The sequence below is a fragment of the Dasypus novemcinctus genome, chromosome 25 (assembly GCF_030445035.2).
Source record: "Dasypus novemcinctus isolate mDasNov1 chromosome 25, mDasNov1.1.hap2, whole genome shotgun sequence".
Lineage (NCBI taxonomy): Eukaryota > Metazoa > Chordata > Mammalia > Cingulata > Dasypodidae > Dasypus > Dasypus novemcinctus.
In genome coordinates this window covers 61,835,128-61,855,857 of record NC_080697.1, presented here as the reverse complement: position 1 = coordinate 61,855,857, position 20,730 = coordinate 61,835,128, and the positions used below count along the sequence as shown (strand labels likewise).

Here is a 20,730-nt window from a genome sequence, read left to right as displayed (position 1 = left end):
CGCTGTGGGCGGAAGGTTTGAATCCTGGATGGGGTCCGCCGTTTGGAGTTTGGGAAGCTGAGGTGATTCTGAGGTGTTTTGGTTCGTCTGGTGTGCGTGTAACTGTTGCAACTGTGTGACGTGTACTTGTGTAATATGTTTGTGTTCTAGTAACCGTCCGTCTGTGGACGTATTAGTAAATGTCTGTAGGTAAGTTGGAGAGGCGGGCCTGGGTGGGGAGCGTGCGTGGGTCTGGTCCTGGACGTTCGCACCGGCGACGTGGTGCGGGAGGCAACTCGTTCGCGTCCCGTTGCTCACTCCCTCCCCTGGACCGATCTCCGCCCCAAACTCGGGGCTGCAGAACTACGCAGGGGATGTAGTTTGGACATGGATTTTTGCATCCCTAAGTTGGTAGATAGGTGGGAAAGCAAAAGTGTTTTTACTATTTTATTCCGGAACCGTGTTCTGGTTGCACTATTGGGGCTACTTTGAAAGGAGTCCTCCACCCACCCTCGCCCCGAAACAGTAAGTAGCGGTATCTCGTCGACTTCGTGTCAGATAGATTTAGCACTTTCTTAGGCTTTGGGGGCATGAGGTGGGAGTCGGGAGTGTTGAATTGTGTCTCAGTGTCTACTAAAGACACAGAATGACTCTTGCGCATCTTGAGATAAGACGACTTATTTTCGTGGTAGGAAAAACTGTCGGAAATTATTTGGGGGACAGCCGAAAGGCTCTGCTTGTATTTTTCTTTTACTCCACCCTGTTCTGTCTGGCATTTGCCAGAAAGCTGGTATGGAGGAGTGAGGAAGCATTGGGTGAGTGAAGAGAAGGCAATTGTTATTAAAGATACCATACTATGTAAAGTTGGATAGTAAGTAAAGTGATTGCTGTTTTTATTTGCTCAGAAGCTTTAAAAACCTTCCTGTATAACCAGAGTGATGTGACTAGTTCATTTCTCTGGAATCTTGTAGGTATAGATTCCTTCCTTCCTCCCTCCCTCTTTCCATCCTTCCATCTTTCATTCCTTTTTTTCTTGGCCTGGTACATTTCTCTTACTGGATGGACCTAATGCCTTCTGTGCCTTTTTTATTTAGTTTATGCTAATATGGCTGTGCTTTTTGTGGTTTTATTATAATATTCATCATTAGATGAAAAGGATCTGCATTTGTTTATATTTTGCATTTATGCCACAGGTAATTATCACATCAGGATTGCAGCACTTTGCATTGAACTTAGTTTTAAATCACACAAGTAAATTGCTAGATCTAGTTAATTTATGAAAATTTCGATTTTTTTGTAGTTTCGGTCCGAGATACAAAGGAAAGAGGATTGCAACATCCACTTGTTTCTCACAGTTTTTAATATTTAATAACATTATGCCAGGAGAATTTAAGGTAATATATTTTGTACACCCTTCAATCTGAAATATAATTTCTTTAATAACCCTTCTTTGTGATAGTTTTTTAGTGTGAAGGACTTTAAAGTAACAAAGAATTGGCATAATTTCTATTTAGACTGTTGAGAATTTAATGTTTTTACCTGTTTGGCACCAAACTTAGCAATTCTTGAAACTACCACCTATCAGTAAGGGATCTTTGATTCTACAAAAACTGAAAGTCACAGAGATACAGTATATGGTTTTATGATATGTTCTATAAACTTTGCTCTGAAATTTCAGTAGTTGTTCATTCACACAGATAGATAAAGCGCAAAGTGGCATATATATTTAGATTGGCCTGAATAGAAGGAAAATTGATTTGTTTTCTGAATCTCAAATTTAGAATATAGACTATGTTGATACAAAGCTGAGTCATTAGTCTGTTATAGACTAGGATTTCGAGAATTATGTATATTAACCTTGTATCTTAATTTTAAACATTACTTTGCAAAAAAGTGGAGAAAAAATTCCTATATAACTGCATAATAGAGGGTTTTTTGCTGAAAGATATTATGATAGTCATAGAATTTTCAAATGTTTAACAGTTGTTTTAGGGAAGAAAAAAACCTAAAATGTTTATTAGGGCATTTGGAAAGATATAAGAATGTGCTGTCTTCTACCTGTCCTTCAAAAATTAGTTTTTTTGTGCTTTTGTTTTTTTTCTGTGTAAATGCAAAGTTACTTGTCAGGAAAAGCTTTCATTAAACTTTCTGACCAATAGTCTGGTTGAAATCATTGCACGTAAACCACATATATTTTTGCATTCGTTGTTGGTTTTCTGTTGCATTTTAAGCACTGGGCATTAAAATGATGTAAAGCCTTTACTGCAGGTTAAAACATAAAACATTCTCAGCATGTGGAAGTCATATGGTTTACGAAAAAGGTGGAAAATCAGGGCATTGGTGCCTGGCCAGCTTAAAATTTCATCCTGTAACTGTGAAAGACACATTTATTTTCATGCTATCATTTCTAAAAATGTTGCCTGTATTATGGCAAGTTGAAAATCCAAGTAGTTTTTAACCCAATCTGTTGCTAGTTCATGTACTGCATATAGTGAACAAGACTTGTGGTTGCAGATGTACATCAAGCAACCTTTGGGAGTCAACTTTATGTCTAGTATCTTCACTGAGGCTCCATTTTCATTGCTGCATGAGCAAATTTCAGTAATCCTTAGTTAAAGGATCAGTAATAGAAACTTAATGTCTCCGTATTGTTAGGTTATAAAATACATTGCAATAAATCTCTCATGGTCTCATTATAAAAAATGAAGTAACCAGTATATGGCAATTTTTGTGGCAAACATGGCATTGCTTGTTTCATTAGTTTTTGAATACATTGGGGATATTCATCCTGTATGTTCTATTCAGTCCATTCTCCTTTTAATGTTTCAGAGAGCTACCATGTTTTCTGTAAAATGATCTTTGCTTTTGCTGTTTCGTTGAGGCTCTTGTTCCGTTATTTTTGTGTGCAGCTATTTAAATTTGAATTATATTTCTTGGGAATTAGAAATTTTTCTTTTAATGTCATTTTTTCATAAATTCATTTGTTGGTGTTCCATTCAACTTCTCAAAATGTGAAAATTTATAGATAGACTTAGAAGTGCTGGTTGGAAATGCATGGTTTTGTTTTGTGAACCTGTTTTACTTAGTTGTTTTGGCTTCCAAAATTAATTTTAGAGCTCGTTTTGCAATTGTACCCATTGACTAGCTTTTTCTATTAACTGTTGGCTTTTACTTCTCAAGTAGTAAGAACTGATTTATAAAAATACTGTTATGAGTGAAAGCTAGCTTGTCATTTACATACATCCACACATCACTCACAGTATGTAAAACACCTTGATGTTTGTTTATATATGAAATTGATGTATATATATCAGATGTGCAGCCCATAAGAAACAATCTGTAATACAAATAGCAGAAGACTGAACCGTGGCTCAGTCTAGAAACTAGAAGATAACCACTCTCGTATGTTTCCCCATTCTAGAAACTGGAGATTTTCAGTGTTGTTTCTAAACTTGTTTTAACAAATCCTTCCAAAATGTAGTTTTCTCAAGTGGACGCTATGGATACTGAAAATTTTCTCAAAATAGTATCCTGTGTAATATATGACTTAGATTCCTGGGCACAGCTATTTCCCAGATATCCCTTATCGAATTTAGAGTGTATCATAGGTATAAAAATTTTTCTGAAAAATTATTTGATGTAAAACTATAATTAGTCTATGTAAACATAATTCGGCGCTTCAGATAAGTTGTTTTCCTTGGTTTTAGATGAAACAATTGGAAATTTACTATTACATTGTCTTGGACACTTTCTAAGAGCATTAAATTACTGTAAGGCCCTGGCTTTAACATAGTTTCACCCTCACAGTGGTACTAAGGTGGAAATTACAGTAAATTCATTCAATGGTTATAATCTTAATGCAGAGGTTTACAGATTCTTGACTTGGGCTATAAGTATAGACTTAAAAATTTTTTTTTATTTTAATATTTGCAAATAAAAAGAGAGAAAAAAGAACAGTGGTCTGGTTTTAGCTTTGAAGTGATCAGTCATTTTAGTTTTTCTGACTCTTAAAACAGATTTCCTGAGACCTCCACCAATAAATGGTAAAATACTTCTAATCCATTCAAAGCGCATTTAGGGGAAGCGGACTTGGCCCAGTGGATAGGGCGTCCGTCTAACACATGGGAGGTCCACGGTTCAAACCTGGGTCCTCCTTGACTCTTGTGGAGCTCCCCCATTTACAGTGCTGATGCGCACAAGGAGTGCCGAGTCACGAAGGGGTGTCCCCCACGTAGGGGAGCCCCAAGCACAAGGAGTGCGCCCCATAAGGAGAGCCGCCCAGCGTGAAAGAAAGTGCAGCCTGCCCAGGAATGGCGCCACACACACGGAGAGTTGATGCAGCAAGATGACGCAACAAAAAGAAACACAGATTCCTGTGCTGCTGACAACAACAGAAGCGGACAAAAAGAAGAACATGCAGCAAATGGACACAGAGAACAGACAACTGGGGCGGGGGGGTGGGGAAGGGAAGAGAAATAAATAAAATAAATCTTTAAAAAAAACAAAAAAAAGTGCATTTAGGTTTTTCTTAAACTGAGAGTGCTGATTTTGATAAGATTATTTATAGATAGTCACATTTTTCTAGAGGAAAAGTCAGATTTAGATAAATTAGTAGAATTGTTAAAATATGAAGATACTGGGTTGAGCCTTGTCAGTCAAACCTTGGAATCATTCTCACTCTCCCATCCAATCATTAAGTCTGGTTGATAGTACACCCTTTGTATCTATTCCCTTCTTTTCATTCTGTTGCTATTCCCTTAAGTCAGGCCTCATCATTTTTGGCCTACTATATTAGTCTCTTCTTGCTTTCACTTTTTTTTTCCTAGTCATTCTGTTACTGAGTAAATGTGGGTTTTTTGCCCAATGCACTCTGATGTCCAATTCCTGAAACACTGGGGTTTCAAAGAAAAGAGTTTATTGCTAAGTGGCAAAGCAAGAAGATCAGATGACCTAAAGGCCTAAAATCTGTCTGATGAGTTGAGGGTTGTTAATGTATCAAAAAGAGGAGGATGGCGTGGCTACCACTACAATTGCAAGTATGAACAAGGGTGAGGCTACTCTAGAATAACTATCACAATATTAAGTATAAACAAGTATAATGAGTTTCAGTAATTTCAGTTATTAACTTTTTGGCTATTTTATAATATACTGGAAAAGTAAGAAAAAAGCACTGTATATTGATTCAGTAATCATAATTATTTGTTAATTAGCAAAATCACTCCTACCTGAGGGATTTTTAAAAAATAAAATACAAATTTGATTGTCAGCCACTGTTTTTGCATAACTTCAGAAACGCAAACTTTAGAGTTGGATCACCTATTCCCAGGTCCTGGCTCTGTTGCTTACTAGTTTTGTGATCTTGGGTAAGTCATTTAATATGTTTGTGTCTCAGTTTCCTTATCTGCAGAATGGGGATAAAAATACTATTCCATAAATAGGATTTTTGTGAGCCCTTAGAATGTTGTTTAGTCTTGCTTTTGGCATATCATAAGTGTTTACTGTTATAATTATGTCATACATGTATTTTGTGTTCTGGATACTGGCTCATATTTTACCATTATCTGTCCTATACTGTGTCCTTTAGCCAAACTGCTGGTAGGCCAAACAAGCTCTCTTTAGCATGGATAGAAGAGTTAAGTATTGGTCTTTTTTTTTTTTTTTTTAAAGATTTATTTATTTATTTATCTCCCCCCGCCCCAGTTGTCTGTTCTCTGTGTCTATTCACTGGGTATTCTTCTTTGTCCTCGTCTGTTTTTGTCAACAGCACAGGAATATGTGTTTCTTTTTGTTGTGTCATCTTGCTGTGTCAGCTCTCCATGTGTGCGGCGCCATTCCTGGGCAGGCTGCACTTTCTTTCATGCTGTGCGGCTCTCCTTAGGGGGCACACTCCTTGCACGTGGGGCTCCCCTACGCAGGGGACACCCCTGCATGGCATGGCACTCCTTGCGCGCATCAGCACTGCACTTGGGCCAGCTCCACATGGGTCAAGGAGGTCCAGGGTTTGAACCTTGGACCTCCCATGTGGTAGGCGGATGTCCTAACCACTGGGCCAAGTCCGCTTCCCGAGTATTGGTCTTTTTAGACACACTTACGTGAGGGTTGCATTTGTTAGTAATGTCATCAAAAGCAAAGAATCTATTTCTCATTCCTCTCATGTAGGAAAGGAGGAGAGCAGAGTGTCCTATCTTTTTTTTCTTTAAAGATTTTATTTATTTCTCTCCCCTACCCCCCCCAGTTGTCTGCTCTCTGTGTGCATTTGCTGTGTGTTCTTCTGTGACTGCTTCTATCCTTATCAGTGACACTGGGAATCTGTGTTTCTTTTTGTTGTGTCATCTCGTTGTGTCAGCTCTCCATGTGTGTGGTGCCATTCCTGGGCAGACTGCACTTTCCTTCGCATTGGGCGGCTCTCCCTACGGGGCGCACTCCTTGTGCGTGGGGCTCCCCTACGCGGGGGACACCCCTGCATGACAGGGCACTCCTTGCACGCATCAGTGCTGTGCATGGGCCAGCTCCACACGGGTCAAGGAGGCCCGGGGTTTGAACTGTGGACCTCCCATGTGGTAGGTGGATGTCGTATCCATTGGGCCTAGTCTGCTTCCCCAGAGTGTCCTATCTTTACCAAATTGAACCTCACAAGGATAAATGTTATCCAGAACTATTAGATGGAGGTAACAAGATGATAGCTCAGGAATTAGTCCAGACCTTTGGAATGTAATTTTTATAGGAGGCCATGCTATGACTATCTTTACAATGACTCCTTTTGCCAGGGTTTGCGTTGATGGAACATAATTATTCATTGTGGAGAACTTGAAAGTAGTTATTCTGAGTATTGTCTTTATTTGGTTGAGAAGCTATTTTCTGGAGCCAAAACTAAAACTAACTTTAGTTTTACATAGTGGCACTTTAGAACTATTCAGGACAAGAATAGTTGCTTCATGTTCTATTGTCTGAGTAAGACCTCTTTGAAAAGATAGCAGGATCATATTTTTTTAGTGTGCTATATCACTGCTTTTCAGTAAAATGCAATTTTCCTCCAAAGGTGGTAAGTCTAGGATTAGATTTAAATTTCTTTGAGATTCTTTCCCTCCACCCCCCCATCCTAAAAGTGGCTTTCTTTAAATAAAGTAGAATAATTTAAAAGAAAGTTATAGCTTGCATTTAAACTCTGCAAAGGCGTTTACTGACTTCGTCTTCTTGGTGTTCTTCCTGAAAGCAAGGGTTATTCAATGACCATACATTATTGGTTACTTCCAATTTAAAGTTCCAGTTTCTGAAATAGAATGTCTTTTTGACAGCATTCTGAAGTTTGTGTGTATCACCTGGTTATGCCTTGATTTCCTAATCTGCTTAAAATGGGGAATTTAGATGAATTTTGAAAAATATACAGTATTTTTTATCAACTCCTGAGTCTTTTATTTTGAAATAATAATAGATTCACAGGAACTTGCTTATGTAAGAGAGGGCCCCTTTACCTTTCACCCAGTTTCCCCTGTGGTTACATCTTATGTTACGATGGTACGATATTAAAACCAGTAAATTGACATTGGTACCTTGTATGTATTTCTATGCTATTTTATCACAGGTAGATTGTGTGATGACCACTGTGATGAGGACACAGAACTAGTCCATCACCACAAAGATCAAGTAATTCCCCTCTTGTTCATAAGTTCTGTTATTTTGTCAGTACAAATGACTAAGGAGAAAGACACCAATTATTGGATCAGTAGTTTTATTTTTTTGCCATGTGGAGTAATTCAGAAATTCTTTTGGCATATCTTGAAAGTTTTCATGAAAATTCCAATTAAAGTTTCTTACAACAATTTTAGGATTGGCAAGCTTTATTTAAGTAGGGAATTATGATATGCATACCCATTAAACTTCTAGTAAAAGTTAATAGTGTTGATAATTTTTGTGAAATGTGTAAGATTTAAAATAATTCAAGGGTTAAGTGATATATTTCTAGTGAGAGTATGCTGGATCTGTATTAGTTGATCAAAATTATAGGTATTCTGGTATTTGGTCTAACATAGTGTTGAGGTCAACTTTTTTATTAATTGATTGTAAGTTCAAGTAATAGTTTTATTTGGAGTTGTTGCCAGGATACTTGCTTTTAAAAAGTCAATTCAAATATTATTTTTAGGGAAGGGGTCTTTCAAGAGAAAAAGGTGGTTCTGGATACCATTGTTAGCCTAGTTACAAGAAAGAACCTTCAAATTAAAGGCTAATTGCAAGTCTCATTATACTTTGCTGTCCTTTTCTCAACTGTGTAAGTTATAAAGCCTGTCTTCAAAGATAAAGCTGTTACTCTAGGATATTATAAACACTGAAGATCTTCAAACAGGCTATCAAAATATTATTCAAATATATGATCAGAAAAGATAGATCATGTGAGTTTTGTCTGTCTCAGGTTTGAGACAATTTTTTATTTGTCAACACCGTTAGGATTTATTTGAAAGGACAAATTAAAATTTAATTTGTTTCATTGGCAAGAATATGATAAATATTGGTGGTAATGCCAGATAAGTCAGATTCATATTTACATATTTCACATTTTGGCTACCTGTGATTTCATTTTCTTGCTGGTACAATTTTTTCTTCTTGGATTTATCTGTTACCAGTTTATCTTGGTATACATTTTAAAAAATAATGCTTTAATCAGTTATTGTTTGGTTACAGGGAGAGTTTGTTGCAGGGATGCAGATGTTTGGGGGAGATGACCAACCAGCTTGTGTGAATGGGAGAACTGTTAGGAACCTGGGATGCTAGTTTCTCTGCTTCTCATTTTGGGGATATATGGCTTCTTGTCTCAGCTTCTTCCACTTCTGCTTCATCTCCCTTTCTTACCTGTCCCATCTGCTTCCATTTCCCTTGCCCTAGTTTTCCTTAATTTCTGTTTCTTCATAACTTTGACTTGCAGGCAGATTTGGTTTGCTATGGTGCTGACTTGAACTGTTTTTTCTTTTCAGCTAAAGCTTCTTTGTAGTGACAGGGTGTTTCTTTTAGTTCAGTTGGTGAGAGAGAAATCTGAATGCATTGCATAATCTTGAGTTAGATGTTGTAATAATTTGAAGCTGGGTGGATCCCAGAAAATCATGTCCTTCGGGCTAATCCATTCCTGTGGATGTGGGACCCTTTCTTTGATTGGGTAAGATTCAATTGGGGGTTCTTTGATTGGATAACTTTTGAGAGGTATGACCCATGGTGGGTCTTGGTCCCTTTGCTGGACTTCTCTAAATTGAAGGCTGAAAGCAGAGACACTGAAAAAGTTGCCTAGAATTCGCAGAGCACAGAGACACAGAAAGAGGACCCCAAGGGGCCAGGCCCTTGGAGCAGCTCAAGGCTGAAGAGACAGGGCCTGGACGAATCCTGCCACATGCTCGATTGTCCACAGCTTTGGGGAGACAGCATCTCTCTCTTTTTTTAAAAAGATTTATTTTATTTATTTCTCCCCCACCCCCTCATTGTTTGTATTTGCTGTCTGCTCTCTGGTATGTCTGTTGAGTGCTCTCTGTGTCTGCTTGTCTTCTGTTTAACAGGCACCATGTGGGAGGGAGGTGCCTAATCACTTGAGCTATATCCGCTCCCTACTTGTTTTGTCTCTTGTTGTATTTCCTCATTGCATCATCTCGCTGTCTTGCTCATCTTCTTTAGGAGGCACTGGAAACTGAACCCGGGACCTCCCATGTGGTAGGTGGGCATCCAACTGCTTGAGCCATATCCACTTCCCAGACAGAGACAGCATCTCTTGATGCCTTGATTTGGACACTTTTCATGGCCTCAGAGCTGTAAGCTTTTAGCCTAGTAAATCTCCATTATAAAGCCAACACATTTCTGCTATGTTGCACTGGCAGCCTTTAGAAACTAAAACAGATATCTATCCCTGTTCCATGCCTTTGGGGCTTGGGATGCAGGGGGGATCACCTTTCATGTAAGTCTAATACTTTTGGATGCTCTATATTGGGGAGGGTTCTCTTGTAGGGATTGAACAGAGCAGTAAGTTAAACACATCAATTCTAGTAGTCCATGTTGAGATATACTGTGAAAAGCCAATATGAATTGGATTTAATCCTTTTCTTTAAGGGTCAAACAATTTTCAGGAAATGCCAATATAATCCCAGTATAACTTAACATTGACTTCTTATGCCAGTCTCCGCAGGCAAGTCTAGAAAGAAGACAAAATCGGACTAAAGAGGTAGCCAGAACTGAGGACAGACAATCAGAGGTAGCACTCAAGACGTGGATGTACTAGCTGTTCAATTCAAACCACAGCTCTTCTAAAGCAGTAAAATACCTAGAAGCCATTCTTTAAGGATCCTAGTTGCAGCTCTCAGGGAGTATCCCTTGTTGAGTAAAGAGGATCTTTTAAAATTCTTCCTCATATCAAATAAACAAACTTCTGGCCATTACTTGCCCTATTATCAGGGTCAAGAAACATCTGAGAACTCATTCCTTCAATATTGCAGGGACTGGAACTTTATATGAATACCTATTTTTTTAGAAAATGTCTTTCATTCTTGACAAACTCTTCTGGTAGGTCAGGATAAAGATACTACATTTGTGCCTTTTTTCCTTTAGAGGCAGTAAACAGGAATTCAGATAGTGACTCAGATAGTAAGATCTTCTCCACCAATATGGCAACATCAGAATTGACATATTGGGTTAGTCTTTTCTCTGGTCAGCCCCACATGTTCTGGCTAACAGAAACTTCATGATGTCAGGGAAAGGAATTAGAACCTTCTTTCCCCCTGCCCGCTCCCCCCCCGCCCCCACATTGGTATTGGAGTTGATACGGACTTTTGGGTTAAAAACTACAAAGCAGGTGGCGGACTTGACCCAGTGGTTAGGGCATCCGTCTTCCACATGGGAGGTCCGCGGTTCAAACCCTGGGCCTCCTTGACCTGTGTGGAGCTGGCCCATGCACAGTGCTGATGCACGCAAGGAGTGCCGTGCCACGTAGGGGTGTCCCCCTTGTAGGGGAGCCCCACACGCAAGGAGTGCGCCCCGTAAGGAGAGCTGCCCGGCGTGAAAGAAAGTGCAGCCTGCCCAGGAATGGTGCCGCACACATGGAGAACTGACACAACAAGATGATGCAACAAAAAGAAACACAGACTCCCGTGCTGCTGACAACAACAGAAGTGGACAACGAAGACGCAGCAAATAGACACAGAGAACAGACAACCGGGATGGGTTGGGGGGGACGGGGAGAGAAATAAATAAATCTTAAAAAACAAAAACAAACTACAAAGCAAAGTCTTGTAGTTACCAAACCAAGGTCTGAGATTTTAGAAATAAGCAGAAGTCAATAATACGCAACTAAAAAACCTAGAAGAGATGTGTCAGATTACAATAATCCATTGGATAGTCACAGAGTTCTAAGTACTTAGGCTGCAACAGAGAAGGCAGCGGATCTCAACTTTTGTGCAGAAGAATTACGTAGGTGGAAAAAGTAAACATTTTAGGCTCCTAAGCTCTACCTCTGAATCCTAAAATCTGAGCAGGGGCCCAGGAGTGTGGATCCTTCATAAGCATCTGAGGTTGTTCCAGTTGATGTGGTTCTCAGAAGATTTGGAAAGTGCACAGACAGAATAGCTACTGAGAACCTGCTGTATGTGTGGTTAGAGGTAGAATGCTTGGTAGTCTCAAATACCTGTTTGTAACATATATTGCTCTTTGGTATATCAACCATCTTTTGAACCTTTTTGAACTCTAACAAACCAGTCACTTCCCCAATTTCTTTTTTTTTTAGATTCATCATCATTCTTCTCTTAGTCTAAATTAGTCCTAGAATATTGAGCTGGGTGAGAACATAGACTTTGGAGCCAGACTGTCTCAGTGCAAATCTGATTTTCTCTGGGACTTTGTGTAAATCTTTTTCTCTCTCAGGTTCTCCATCTTTCATATGGGGTTAAGAAAAAGTGCCTATATCATAGGATTGTTGTCAGCTTATGAGGCAGTGTTTTTAGATTTCTTTCTTTCCTTACTAGCATCTTTTTTTTTTATGATTTATTTATTTATTTCTGTCCCCTTCCCTCCCCCACCCCAGTTGTCTGTTCTCTGTGTCTATTTGCTGCGTCTTCTTTGTCCGTTTCTGTTGTTGTCAGTGGCACAGGAATCTGTGTTTCTTTTTGTTGCATCGTCTTGCTGTGTCAGCTCTCCTTGTGGGTAGCGCCATTCTTAGGCAGGCTGCACTTTCATTCACGCTGGGCGGCTCTCCTTACGGGGTGCACTCCTTGCGCGTGGGGCTCTCCTACACGGGGACACCCCTGTGTGGTGTGGCACTCCTTGTGCGCATCAGCACTGTGCATGGGCCAGCTCCACATGGGTCAAGCAGGCCCGGGGTTTGAACCGCGGACCTCCCATGTGGTAGACAGATGCCCTAACCACTGGGCCAAGTCTGCCGCCCTAGCATCTTATTTTCTAATTCCTAAGATGTTTTTTCTCTTATATTCAAGCAAATTCTTTCTCTTCCTTTTGTTTTCAGCCTTTATTTCTTTGTATTTGCCACTTCCCCACTTACTACTTATTATGGTTGTATATCGTTATCTTGCCAGGTAAAACCTCTTTTTGAGGAGACATTTTCCAATGGACCTGTCGCACTTGGATGGGCCATTTACTCCATTGTTGCATCCAGCGCAAAGGGTATCAGGAATAAAGGACAAGAGAGAAGGGGTCAGGGGATCTGAAAGTCAATGCCCACAGACAAGTTTTTTTCTATTCAGTTACATACTTATAGAGAAAGCTCATGTGCTAACAAGCACATACAGATTATTGTTGTTATCTTATCCTTAGAAACAGGGAGAGGCCATTTATCTTTTAACTTTTCAAAGTGACTTTGTTCTTTCTACTAAACTGGCCTGTTGACCTAGTAAATCTTAACCAGAGACATTCCTGTCCTGTTGATCAAGGGAGTCTCAACAAAGAACATTCATTTCTTTTTTTTTTTTTTAAATTAGATTACTTTATTTTTTCAAAGATTCATTTATTTAATTGCCACCCCCCCCCCCCCCCCCCGTTGTCTGTTCTCTGTGTCTATTTGCTGCGTCTTGTTTCTTTGTCCGCTTCTGTTGTCGTCAGTGGCAGGGGAAGTGTGGGCGGTGCCATTCCTGGGCAGGCTGCACTTTCTTTCGCGCTGGGCGGCTCTCCTTACGGGGCGTACTCCTTGCGCGTGGGGCTCCCCTACGCGGGGGACACCCCTGCGTGGCACAGTACTCCTTGTGCGCATCAGCACTGCGCATGGGCCAGTTCCAGTTTTGAACCGCAGACCTCCCATGTGGTAGATGGACGCCCTAACCACTGGGCCAAGTCCGTTTCCCAGAACATTCTTTTCTTGTTCAGTTTCCTAGTTAGCATCACGTCTTATTTTCTTCAGCCAAGTCATTACTTCCTTCACTTTGTATATATAATGTACACTTGTATACTCAGTTTCTATTACATTTTTTGTATTTACCTGTAAGATATGTCACGTTTTAAATATTTTAGTTTTCATTTAATGCGTATGAATTGGAGCCCTAGCTGAAGTGTAAGCACCTTGAGTCTTCTGTTGATTTGCCTGACTCTGTAGTCTTTTCCTTTCCCATTAATTTTCACAATTCATTTATTTATTTTTTATTTTTTTCAAGATGTATTTTTATTTATTTCTCTCCCCCCCCCCCCCCCCCCCCCCGCTCCAGTTGTCTGTTCTCTGTGTCCATTCACTGTGTGTTCTTCAGCGTCCGCTTCTATTCTTGTCAGTGGCACTGGGAATCTTTGTCTCTTTTTGTTGTGTCATCTTGCTGCGTCAGCTCTCCGTGTGTGCCGCGCCACTCCTGGGCAGGCTGAACTTTCTTTCGCACTGGGCAGCTCTCCTTATGGTATGCACTCCTTGCACGTGGGGCTCCTCTACACAGGGACAGCACTGCGTGGCACAGCACTCCTTGCGCGCATCAGCACTGCGCATGGGCTGTTCCACACTGGTCAAGGAGGCCCTGGGTTTGAACCATGGACCACCCATGTGGTAGAGCAGACACTCTAACCATTGAGCCAAGTCCACTTCCCACAATTAATTTATTAATTGTTGCTTGTCCAACCAATATTTAATAATATTATGTAAGACAGGGTACTAGACTTTAGGAAGCTTAAAATTTGATTTTGATAGGATCAGAAAGAGGACTCAACTGTGACATCCCCATCTCAAAACTGTACATGGGTTATACCTGCTTTAGTAATTTCTCTGATCCAGTACCCTTAGAAATAGTAATTAGTACTAGATGGATTGCTGAGCCTAATTCCTGACAAATACTTTTGGCTGTCGAATACTGGTACCAATGACAATGGTTAGGAATGATTCTGTTAGGTAAGTAGTGTTAAGATAGCAATTTTGGGTTTACCACCTTCTAAGCAAGCCCATTGTTTTCCACTTTCTCAAGACAGCAGAAGATGTAGGGACTTAATTGTAACTATAAAATTAATACATTGAAAGGAATCCAAGCAATAAAGCAGTATATAAAATAACAAGTGTAGTGGTCTCTTCTCCCCCAGCCAATCATTGTACCCAGTGTTCTGCTCATAACAAATCACTATGAAACTTATGCCTTAAAGCAAAAATAATCATTTTGTCATTATCTCTTACCATTCTGGAGGTCAACTAGGCTTAGCCAGGTGGTTCTCACTTAGAATCTCTCGTGTAGTTACAATCTGACCATGCTGGGGCTGGGGTCGCCTGAAGGCTAGCTCACTCAAGTGTCTGAAGCCTGAGTTAGAAGGACTCAAACACCTGAGGGCTGGAACAGCTGCAACTCAGTAGGTATCCTTGTCTCTGTGTGGTTTCTCCAATGTGGTGATTTCAAAGTACTAGATTTTTTACATGGTGCTTCAGAGCTACAGAGTCATGGGTCCCGAGAGAGAGAAAGCCAGGCATATTTTTTTTCTCTTTCTTAATTGACCTGGCCTTGGAAGTCATGCAGTCTTATTTCCTCCGCATTCTATCTGTCAGTGAGCCACACAGACTACCTTTTGGTGGGAGGAATAGTTCTAGAACAGCTATGATAGAAATATTGTTGTGCCAATATGGAAAATACAGGACCATGCCAGGGATAAATACAATTACTAATTTGTTTTACTTTCAGATCTTTTTCTTTGCAGGTACAAATCATATTCCCAAATGTATACTCATATAATAGTATCATAGTGCAACATGTTTTTCATTTTACAATATACAGTGGACATTCATCCATACCAGTACATAAAGACCTAATTTTTGAATGTCACGAATAAACCATAATTTGCTTTTTAAAATTATTTTATTTTATTATTATTTTTTCTCTATGTTTTTTAAAATGTTACCTTCAAAAAATATAAGAGGTCCCCACATACCCCTCCCATCCCTCTCACCCTCCTCCCAAATCAACAACCTCTTTCATCATCATGGGACATTCATTGCATTTGGTGAATACATTTTGGAGCATTGCTGCCCCACATGGATAATGGTTTGCATTGTAGTTTACACTCTCCTTCAGTCCACCCAGGGGGCCATAGCAGGACATACACAGTCCAGCATCTATCCCTGCAGCACCACCCAGGATAACTCCAAGTCCTGAAAATGCCTGCACATCATATTTCTTCTTCCCTCTCTCTACCCTTAGCAGCTACTGTGGCCACTTTCTCCATATCAGTGCTACAATTCATTCCATTACGAATCACAATAGTTCCATAGTAGAATATCAGTAAGTCCACTCTAATCCATACTCTATTCCTCCCTCCTGTTGACCCTGGCATGGTTATGTCCACTCCACCTCTATATCAAGAGGGGGCTTAGATTCCACATGGATGATGGATGCAATTCTCCTGCTTGCAGTTATAGTCTCTCTTGGCTCCCTGGTGTGGTGGTTGACCTTCTTCACCTCCCTGTTAGCTGGCTAGAGTAAGTCCAATAAACCAGAGGGTAGGAGTTGCAAGTCTACTGAGGCTCAGGGCCTGGTTGTCACATGGACAGTCCAGAGATTCAGGTCTCCTGAGTATACACCAACTCAGTTTGCTTTTACTATTCATCTACTAGTGAACATTTAATCTGTCTGGAGATTATATGTAGGAAACTCTATTGGCTGATGTTGGTTGAGCCTGCAGTAAATATTCAATTAATAGTAATATAGTAAGTAGTAATAGTAATAGTAAGTAGACAAGGAGGCAAGAAATAACGTTTTCTCCTTGAGCTACACTTCAGCCATCTGGGAGTGTTTCTTATATCTCCCCTCACCTCACTTCTTTCTTTTCTCCCTGCTCTGACTTGATTAATAGTACTGTGCTCCTGTCTTGATCCCAGAAAAGATACGGAGGAGATGGAAGGAAATATCATTATATATAAAGAAGAGTAGTTATTGGGCACTTTACCAGTTTAAGGATTGTTTCTTGCCTTTCTTCCTGTCTTCTATAGAAAAGTAATTTTAAATAATTTGAATAACTATTTGATAAAGATCAGTTAATAAAAAATTTGGCTGTAGTAAAGAATCATTAGAAACTGATTCCTTAAACATTTTACTTTAGTCAAAACATAGAAATATACATGTATTTATCAATACTTTGATACAGGGCAGTGGACAGTTGGCAATATTTGGAGACATTTTTGATGGTCACTACTGGCGTAGGGTTGTTATTGTCATCTAGTGGGTAGAAGAGATGCCAGGGATGCTGCTCAGCATGCTAAATATCCTTCATTCCACAGGACAGTGTTGCATCCCCACCCCATTCCTGTAAACACAAAGAATTACCCAGTACTAAACGTCAGCAGGGCCAAAGCTTTTTCTTCATGTATGAATTCATAGATGGGTACTAGACTACCCATTAAGATTTTCATGAATAAATGGTACCAATCTAACTGTATCATTTATGAATTCAAGTTTTGATTTCTTTAAAATGGATGGAGACCTTAAAGACATTTATCATACAGTATGAGTCAAATATTAATTATGATTTTTCCCGAGTGTCACTGTGATGGTTAGGTTAATGTGTCTACTCTGCCATGTAATGGTGTCCAGTTGTCTGGTCAGGTAAGAACTGGGCTAATTGTAATACAAGAACATTTCATGGACTTTAATCATCAGTGAGTGATTGCATAGATGGCTGATTACATCTACAATCATCTGAGGAGATTGCTGTCAGCAGTGAATGGCATTTCATCCAATCTGTTGAAGGCCTTAAAAGGAGAGGTGATTTCAGCATTCAGAGAGAGAATTCCCATCTCTAGTTCAGGTAGCCAGCGTCTCCTGGGGAACTCAGTGAGGACCTACATCAGAGCCCCTGGCTTACAGCCTGCCCTACAGAATTTGGACTTCTGCATCCTCATGGTTGCGTGAGACAAGTTTTTAAAATCTCATACTATTTACAGATATCTCCTATCATTTCTATTTCCCTAGAGAACCCTGACTAATACACTCACCCACACCTAATTCAATAAAATTTTCTTTTTAAGTAAGTTGTCTTAAATTGTACCAAAACATTCAACATGTTTTTTTCAACTTAATTTTTGTAGAACAATTCTTCACAGTTATATTCACTCGTTTAGAAAATACATAATTAAATTCCAGTTTCAAGAACAACTGGTATAGTCAGTGTGGGAACAAAACAGCCTACTTTTTTTTGGCACACAGTATAGTATATGAGAGAGTAGCCTAATTAACATCCTATGTCAGTCAGAGAGGAATCTAGAGAGCTTTAATTGATTGTGATGTGTTGGTTCAGTGGAGACTGGCTAAGAGCTTCTTTATATCAGTTGTAAGAAACTGAAGAATTTTTTAATTTTTCATTTAAAAAATTGTTCTCAAAGTAAGTTCAGCTTCTTACATCAATGAACAAGCCAAAAAAAGAGCCTGCAAACATAAGATAATTTTAGATTATGATTGGATTTTGTTTTGCCCCAAGTAGTTGGATTGGTGAGGGCGTCAGGGAGGAGAAAAGACAGAGGCGATGCCATTGATGACTTTGAAAATGAATGATGTGCTTCACCCTAAGATGTGCATGCTTTGATGATGGCAATTTTAGAGATCTTGGGGTATTTGGGATAATCAGGAAGTCCTTTCTATCTAGAAATTACTCCATTATTTGCTGCATTCTAGACTATTTCATGAAATGTATTTACTCATATTTATTTGTGCTTTACAGGCTATTAACAGCTGCTGGCTGTCTCCTATTTAAGAACTCTGTTTTAAGCAGCCAGACTTCCATGGTGTCCCCTTTATTTCTGAATTACCTTATCTGGACCTATGGGTATTAAACCCCATCTGCCAGTCTCCTGCCTTTAACTTTCTTATACTTCTTTTTTTTGTTTGTTTTTTTTATACTTCTTTAAAATACCTAAACAACCCAACATCTCAGCTTCCACTAATCAGAGAATTGATTCTAACACATTTCCAGTCTTGTATTACTAGCACATTTTCTTTTCAGCTTTGGTGAATACATATATGTTTTGAGAATATATGCGTAATTTTGACATGAACTTATGTAGGCTGATTCATTGCCTCATAAAAGCAGTACTGGATGGACTGGGGAAGAGTGTGGACTACAATGTGGACCACTGTCCATGTGCTGCAGCGGTGCTCCAGAATGTATTCGCCAGGTGCAGTGGATGTGCTGCGATGAAGGAAGAGGTTGTTGATGTGGGAGGGGTGGGGGGTATATGGGGACCTCGTATTTTTTTAATGTAACATTTAAAAGAAAATATAGAAGAAAAAAAATGTGATTACACCAAAAAAATAAAAATAAAATAATTTTTTAAAAAAGTGGTATTATATAGGGCTTATTTAATTAGAGAGAACCAGAAGCTGGCATTTTAGATACTCTAATGAATTATCTAATAATTATCACCAGTGTGAAAATCTAATCTGAATAAATGATTAATTAACCTTTCTCAGAGCTAGAGGATTAGGCTGAAGTAGGGTAGGATTGTTAAAATTGTTAATTACTGTTTCTGTAGTTGTGGGGAAAACATTAGTTTCTCTTCCCGTCACTTTCTGTTAATGATGGTGATTTCCTTATCTCAAAAATTGTAAAATGAGAGGAGAAGAGATTACTTAGAGCATCTTGACTGAGTTAACTCTTAAGCTAATGATAATTTTTGAAGTAAACATTCCTTCCCTTCAGGCTTAATTAAAACGAAGTTTCACTATACAAAAAAATATTGTTTATTGTATGGTTTTGTTACCTCCCAGTTATATTTGTAAACTACTCAGTGTATGAACTTTTTTTTTAAGCATTACATATCTAATTCTACCTTTTCAAGCATGACATGTATAAAGATTCTAAGTAAAAGCTTTTTGAAAATGATGGTTTTGAATGTGTTATATAACTTCTCATTTCAAACTGATCAAGATAGTAAGTTTTCTTTTTTCTTTTTCTTTTTATTAATTAATTTAATTTTTAGGAGGTATCAGGGTTTCAGAACTTAGGACCTCATACATGGGAAGCAGGCATGCAATCACTGAGCTACATCCACTCCCCAAGATAGTAAGTTTTAAGTCAAATATATATAAAATGCTATCAGAATTATTAGAAAGATAATTTCAAAAAAAATTTTTTTAGAAAAAAATAATTTCTTTTAAAAACAAATGAAAGTTTATTTTCCAAATAAATTTAGGAGAGGCACAGTAAATATTTAAGGCAGTTTATTGCACGTTTGGTGGTTATTTATGTTTTGCATTATAATATTTATAGTAACAAACTGTAAAAGTAGTTGAAAAGAAGGCACCAGAAATAACCACTTGTGTCCAGTAAGGAAATGATGGGAGAAAGAAGTTCTTGTCTAAGGTCCATTTCCGGGATAAAACTCGTTATTTATCTCCTGGTTTTGCACTCTCTCCATTTTGATGTCTGTTATGAAAGGCATTTGAATCTTTCCAATTCATTGTGCTAAAATTCAGAAAATTTGTCATGGACATTTAGGAAATTTGCGTAGTCAAACATGAAACTTCCCCTATAAATAGGTTTTGGAGTTTTTAATAGTTTAGTTTACCCTCCTTTGATTTCATTATATCTTTGTTGTTTAATATACATTATCTAAGCAGTCTCATCCAGATCATTTAAAAACTATTTGTGTAGTACTGATTTAGTAGAAACCTCTACACTTATGTGTTGTATTAGGCCTACAGCAGCTCAGCGTCTTTCTGGGATCTTTAAGGAGTTCATCTTTTACTTTAGTCCTGAGTCTCTCTAGGCATTTGCTGATGATTCTTTAACCCTTAAATTATAAAGTCCTTCCTCCAGGGATTTCTTAAGTAATATATGAATGCTTGGTTATTATATTGCCTGATTCATTGAAATATATTTGAGGCATCGTATTGTGAGATGTGTAGATATCTGGTTTATACTGATTTAATTTAAAAATGAACATAGAAACATCTTTTTTTGTTTGTTATTTTTATTTTTTATTTTTTTTATTTTTTATTTTTTAAAGATTTATTTTTTATTTAATTCCCCTCCCCTCCCCCGGTTGTCTGTTTTTCTGTGTCTTTTTGCTGCGTCTTGTTTCTTTGTCCGCTTCTGTTGTCGTCAGCGGCAAGGGAAGTGTGGGTGGCGCCATTCCTCGGCAGGCTGCTCCCTCCTCCGTGCTGGGCGGCTCTCCTTATGGGTGCACTCCTTGCGCATGGGGCTCCCCTACGCGGGGGACACCCCTGTGTAGCACGGCACTCCTTGCGCGCATCAGCACTGCGCATGGGCCAGCTCCACACGGGTCAAGGAGGCCCGGGGCTTGAACCGCGGACCTCCCATGTGGTAGACGGACGCCCT

At 39.1% G+C, this 20,730-nt stretch overlaps 1 protein-coding gene across 13 annotated transcripts in view; it reads left to right on the top strand.

Moving 5' to 3' along the window:
- Positions 1-20,730, top strand: part of HMBOX1 (homeobox containing 1) — a 287,753-nt gene that overhangs the window by 893 nt on the left and 266,130 nt on the right. For 2 of the 13 annotated variants that reach the window (XM_058288065.2, XM_058288060.2), the window contains exon 1: positions 283-504. The exons of 9 other annotated variants lie outside the window; for them this stretch is intronic. The gene's annotated coding sequence lies outside the window, so the exon portion shown is untranslated. Of the gene's footprint in view, positions 1-233; positions 505-20,730 lie in introns of those variants that run through there. 2 more of the 13 variants (XM_058288062.2, XM_058288064.2) reach the window with 2 other exon arrangements.